This window comes from Papaver somniferum, unplaced genomic scaffold (assembly GCF_003573695.1).
Source record: "Papaver somniferum cultivar HN1 unplaced genomic scaffold, ASM357369v1 unplaced-scaffold_19, whole genome shotgun sequence".
NCBI classification, from domain to species: Eukaryota; Viridiplantae; Streptophyta; class Magnoliopsida; order Ranunculales; family Papaveraceae; genus Papaver; species Papaver somniferum.
Genome location: NW_020628818.1, coordinates 2,432,591 through 2,438,518, shown reverse-complemented (window position 1 = coordinate 2,438,518; position 5,928 = coordinate 2,432,591). Strand labels below are relative to the sequence as shown.

The 5,928-nt window shown below is 38.0% G+C and overlaps 1 long non-coding RNA gene across 3 annotated transcripts; it reads left to right on the top strand.

Moving 5' to 3' along the window:
• Window positions 1-2,942: 2,942 nt before the first annotated feature.
• Window positions 2,943-5,657, top strand: LOC113338392. Of its 3 annotated transcripts, none has more exons than XR_003354757.1 (9): window positions 2,943-3,152; window positions 3,283-3,411; window positions 3,626-3,970; window positions 4,061-4,316; window positions 4,419-4,479; window positions 4,580-4,685; window positions 4,774-4,855; window positions 5,013-5,113; window positions 5,241-5,657. It is a non-coding gene; the product is annotated as an uncharacterized LOC113338392 (long non-coding RNA). The 3 variants fall into 3 exon arrangements; XR_003354756.1 differs by having other exon boundaries at window positions 3,620-3,970; XR_003354758.1 differs by having other exon boundaries at window positions 3,620-3,970; window positions 4,061-4,321.
• Window positions 5,658-5,928: the final 271 nt, after the last annotated feature.

The window sequence follows — 5,928 nt, the reverse complement described above, 5'->3', positions numbered from 1 at the left end:
CATTGATATGTGAGTCTTAACAGTCATTCTAATTACAGAACTAGTCATAAAAATCCAAGGTGACCAAACTTGTGGTACAAAAATCCCATTCAAATGTTGGGATCCATTAAAACTCTATCTTAAACAAAATTGATACAAGACCCCCAAATATTTAAAAATTGATATACAAAAATCCCAATTTTCAAAATTGGCTTCATCAAATTTTTTGGAGTTTTTGTGTTACTTTTGTTTTGACGGGATTTTTGTGTTACTTTTGTTTTGATGAGTTTTTTGTGAATGGATAGTAACACATTTGAGGTTATAACTCACGGAACGTTCTAATTACTATAAACATATTTTTACTTAATACTGGACCATTAGATTTTCATTAGATTTTATTTCTTATAATATCTCTGCATACTCCGATTTTTATGAATCATTTTTGGTCGCTTTTTATCGTTAATGATGCTGCTTAGAGCTGGCAAACGGGCGGGCCGAGGCTGGCTTGTTACGGGTTACACGGATTCGGGTTAACACGGGTCAAAACCCGCGGGTTGATATTCTTCACGGGTGGTCATTTCTTCAACCCGCACCCTAACGGGTTAAACCTGCGGGTTCACGGGTTAACCCGTTTATGGTGAGTCAACTCGCCAGAAACCGATTTGACAGAGTTTCCTCAGTTTCCTGGTTTATTTTCGGCCACATTCAGGCCATCTAAAACACTTTCCCTGCAACCTAACATTCATCTAACTCATTCACTGCACTCGCACATTCAAGATCAAGACATTACACGCTGCTACATTACACACTGCTACAATCTCTACTTCAATAGCAACAACAACAATTGCGGAAGGAGAAAGAAAAGAAGAACATCAGTACAACACCACCATATGAAAGAAACTAAAAAATGGAAAACAATGTCATACACCATCACTAATTAAGGATTCAAAACAAGCCAAGAATTTATTAAAAAGGTTCACGCTTCCTAACTGACTGTAAACGCTTCCTAGTGAATGACTCCTTAACTGACTGTAAATGCTTCCTCTTCCTGGCAGAACGTCGAAGGTCTGTCCCACCTGACTGTAAACGAAAGCAAGAAAGGGGGAATGGTAATAAATCAGCGACAAGGAAACTTCCATTTTTAATAAGCATATACATGCCAAATAAATTCAGAACCAAATGTGGCACAAATGACACTAGCTGAAATTGCTCAACAAGTCCAACAGAAAAAGAATATGTAAACAAAGCTTACAATAAGATCGACACCGTCTTCTAAACCGGAATTGCATGGGACATCAGCTTTGATCACAACATAAGAAACTTGAACCGTGTCGCCTTCATATGGCATAGAATGAGATAAACATTCTTCCTTTTCAACCACAAATCGAATCCCAACTACATACTGTGATTGTTGTAGGCTTATTGATAATACACCGACCACTGTCATTAACATCATAAATCTGTTGCACCTCATTGGATGCCTAAGCAATTCCATGAATTCTGTACAGATAATAAATCAAACCCATATTCAACATGTTGCTGGCAGATTACATCTAAACAATTTATTAACATATAAAACTGTAGATGCAAAGAATGTAGATCTATGAATCCAGTATTTTACATGCAAATGTTGATCAAATATCACGCACATATGAAAATACAATACGTTAGAATTGGAAAAACAGAAGTAAATCTTACCTTGAAAAGAAAGCAAATCTGATACAATACAGTGTAAGGCAATCAAAATCGAACTCAGATTCAAAATCAATTTCAGATTCAAAATCAAGGCAATCAAAATCTATTCAAGAAGAATAATCTTTGAAAATTGAAATAGAACAGAGAGAGACTTACCAATTCTATATGATCAATAGCCAACAAATCCTTGTTTCATCTAACAAATCGATTACTAGATTAAAGGGGCTTCTGTAAATATCGACCATTTAATGGCAAAGAGCTTCTGTAAATATGATCAAAAACACGTCAAGAAGGTGAAGGGTATGAAACTATGAATTGCTTTGAAGATTACGTATCCAAATTTGAAGATTCGGCTGTCGAAGAACGGAGGAGAAGAGAAGGAGCAGAAGAAGAAAAGAGAGAAGAAAAGAGAATGATATCTCTTCATTTAGGTTTAGGTTTATCCTTTTATACCTTTAACGTATGGATAAGATTAACCCTAGAATAATCTGACGGTAGGGATTAAATATAACTTATTAGTTAGGTGTTGTAGACGGGTTGACGGGTTTAACCCGCGGGTTTACGGGCCGGGACGGATAAACCCGTTTTCTCACAAGCCGCTATTTCTCCAACCCGCGCCCGGCTTGTTTAGGACCAAGCCAAGCCGGGCTCGGGTTTTCACGGGCCGGGTACGGGTTAATCCGCGGGTTTCAGCTTGTTTGCCAGCTCTAATGCTGCTCGTAGAAGGTATTCAATGGTGGTGCTCGTGAACACAAATAGCATAAACACGTATAATAAGGGTATTTTGTGGAAGAAAATATTATATTAGTGGAATGTTGCTAATATATTAACAATTTAGGGGGAAAGTTCAATCAATAATTCGGTTATGAGGTAAACTCAAAAACTCCATTTTTTTATTCTCGTCACAACCATGTGAAAATTACCCTTTGTTACTTTAATACTCAGGTTGGGTGGTTTTGGGGAGAGCTAATCCGCACCGTTTAGACCGTGAGTGCTGCAGACATTTGATGTCCCGCCGATATGGCCAGACCGTCTCACCGTCCTTGTTGTCAAGGGGAACACTCTTCGCTCGACCCATCTCGATGCCGACAATTCGGCTTTCCGTCTCGTTTTCAAATCTCCGCATTAATCCGCTTTCCCGATGACACCGCTGCCAAATACATCCCGCCTTACCGGTGCTGTCCAGTCCGGAACAGTTGCCCATGCTAAAGCCATCTAGCTGATGATCTGACCCGGCCACCAACGATATCCGACCAGTCATTTTCATTTTTGACGGCTACCTGACCTGCCAAGGAAGAGGATTTTTGGGGGCTACCTGACCAGTCGTTTTCATTCTCGTCACAACCCTAGCCTTGCATAATTCTTTGTGGAGAGGATTGTTGAAGGGAAGTCTCGCAAGGAAGAGGAAGTTCAGAGAGAGTGAACCGCCTAAGGAAATCGTATTCACTACCCATCCGACAAGATGAGCAAAACGTGCTGTAAGAAGACTCTCATATGCTTAACCAATCCACAATCTTTCCATCTCTAATATTGTTTCCGAAACTAGATCTCCAATTTTTTTTAGGTTTTAATTCCATTTTCTTGAATTTTTCCTCTATTGATGTCTAGATACACGCACGAGCAGCGGGATCGGAGAAAATCAAGAACATGATAATAAGAGATATAAACATATCGCTCCTTCTGATCCCAGTCATAGAGCGGAACTCGTCCGAAGAATGGAGATATTCAAATCATTTCGTAAGACATGAAACTCTCATCAATTGAATATCAACAAATAGTTACTGTTTGCGGTTTATATCAAATCTTTTGAAGTCTCTCTATTTCAGCATAGTGGATTTTTGATTGTGAAATCTAACATAGGTTTCCTTATCTCTTATTAATTACCTTAAAATCATCGATTCTAATACCTTTTTATTTTTCTTGGATATTTTGCTTTGTTGAGTAGCTGTAGGTTCTAAGGAATTTCAGACTTTCGTCGTGGAACAAGCCGAAAGATCAGAAGCTAAAGCAAAACAAAGATTACAAAAAAAAAAAAATGGAGAAGGCTGAAATAACAAAGGATGAATGGGGGCAGATAAACAAAGGAAGGGCCGAATGGGCAAACAGGGAACGCCTACGAAATGAAGCATTACATCAGTACTCGAAGCAAAACCCTGTTGTTGTGAAATCTTTTGTATCGGATATTGAAAATCTCAAGGAGGGTGAAAGCCTTTATGTTTTCTGTTTTGCTTATGCAAAGATTCAGAGTACCAAGTACAAGGAATTTTTTGGGCTCTCTCGCCGACAATTTCAGCAGGTGTTTATCATAATTATTACATGCAATAAACTATCGAAGCTATCTAAATGTTTTTGCAATTTAAATTAATTAGTACTTGGTTTGTTGCAGAGTTTATATTGGATGTAATACAGATCTGTCAATGGCTTTGATGTTGTCCGAAACAAGTGAACTCAAACCTGGCCTCCGTCGTATTAGTAGTGTACATAATATATGCAGTGTATCTTAATGCAGTTTTGACAGCTCATAAGTTTTATTGCTGTATCCCTATTTGTTGGGGCCTTTTTACTTTCCAGGTGCTTAGTAGTAGGGATGATGTTGGTGTACTTGTAACTAACAAAACTGAAGATCAAATACTCAGGAAGGGGTGAGGTTTGGTTCTTTAGAATGTTGTTTTTAAGAATTTGCACTTTGTCAGTATATTTATTGAAACTGCTTTTTTTAGCTCCCATGGTATTTAATTTTGCAGCAAGTTTCGTGCTTACGAAGAATTTGATTTTGCAAAGCCAGGCAACACACCTAGTGAAACGGTCAGGAAAAGCTATTCTTTAAGGTGCCTGTTATAGTTTGACAATTGTGTTATACTTCAATATTCTCACCATTTCTTCCTTGGAATTATCTTTGTTTCAGCTGACGTATGCTGAAGGTGCTGTGCTGCGTTTACCTACAAACATCAGTGCAGAAAAATTGTTTCCCATTTTACAGGAGCTAGAGATGCCTGTTAAACTGACTAATGGTGGGTTACATATGTTTATATTGGTGATTGACACTTTACCTAAACGCACAAGTAATATTTAATTTCCTCTGAATTGGCTTCCTTGTAGACGGGCGGGTAATTGAGATGACTCAAGCTTATACTGTTGTAAAGAAAAAATGCGCGTGACAGAGAATGCCTCTAATATTCTGGTTTGGCCTCTAAAATTCTGGTTCTACAAGTAAAGCTTTGTCTAGAATAGGAGTAACTACTATATGGGCCTTAGGCACATTTGGGTTGCCTAGCCCAGTCTTTATTGTCTCAATTCACATAACCTTTTGTCTGATGTGGTTTAATAATCTTATGCAGAAACATCTCAACAAGAAGATGTTCAATTATACCGTTCTACCAGTTTGCCGCTGGGCTGTCTCCACTGAACAACCTGGATATCATTATGAATATTATTATGGGTAAGAGTTTTCTCTTGAAGCTGTTATCTTTGTACTCGCCCATTTGCTTCAATCTTTTCTTCTGTGGTTCTATATTTTTATGTATTTGCTTCAATCTTTTCATCTGTGGTTTTATATTTTTATGCAGTCGTGCTCCCCGACCTTCTAGAGGGTAATTGGGGATTTCTGCGTCGGTTTGGAGATAAGTAGGCTGATGGTTCAAACGAGGATCATGTCAAGGGTGAAGAATAGTGACTGCCGATTGGAGTAAGTTGGCCTACTACTGGTTTACATTAAGGCTAAATTAAGAACAATTTTAGTTTTTTCTTGTTTATTATGACATGACATGGAAGATAGAGTCTCAAGGTCGGGTCGGACGATTTGAAAGCCGAGTCTTCGCATTGTGGTCTAGTTCTTAGTGTTGTCCTTTCCTTATATTATAATAAGGAAAGTATGTAAACACTCTCTCGTCTACATTCGAGTCCCCAACGTTATTCGACATTGAGGTTGATTATGATGATGATGTCCACAATGTTCAGATTAAAGTTATTTGCAGGGTTTTTTTCTTTTTGGATTCGAGCATGATTTTACGCAGATTCTAGTGAAATGCTAATCAACCTAATGAAATGGTTTTAAATCTCGATATGCTTAGTTTTTGCATGGAAGACTTGGTTGTTTTCAAGACTCCAACAAATTGTAAAAAATTTCTGCATAGTAAGACCCAATTGCTTAGAGTGAGACCCAATTTCACTCTTAAGAGATGAGAAATCCAGAAGAAGCTACTGCCATGCCTAATATTCTATATATGTAATACACCATCCTGCTCAATTAGAATC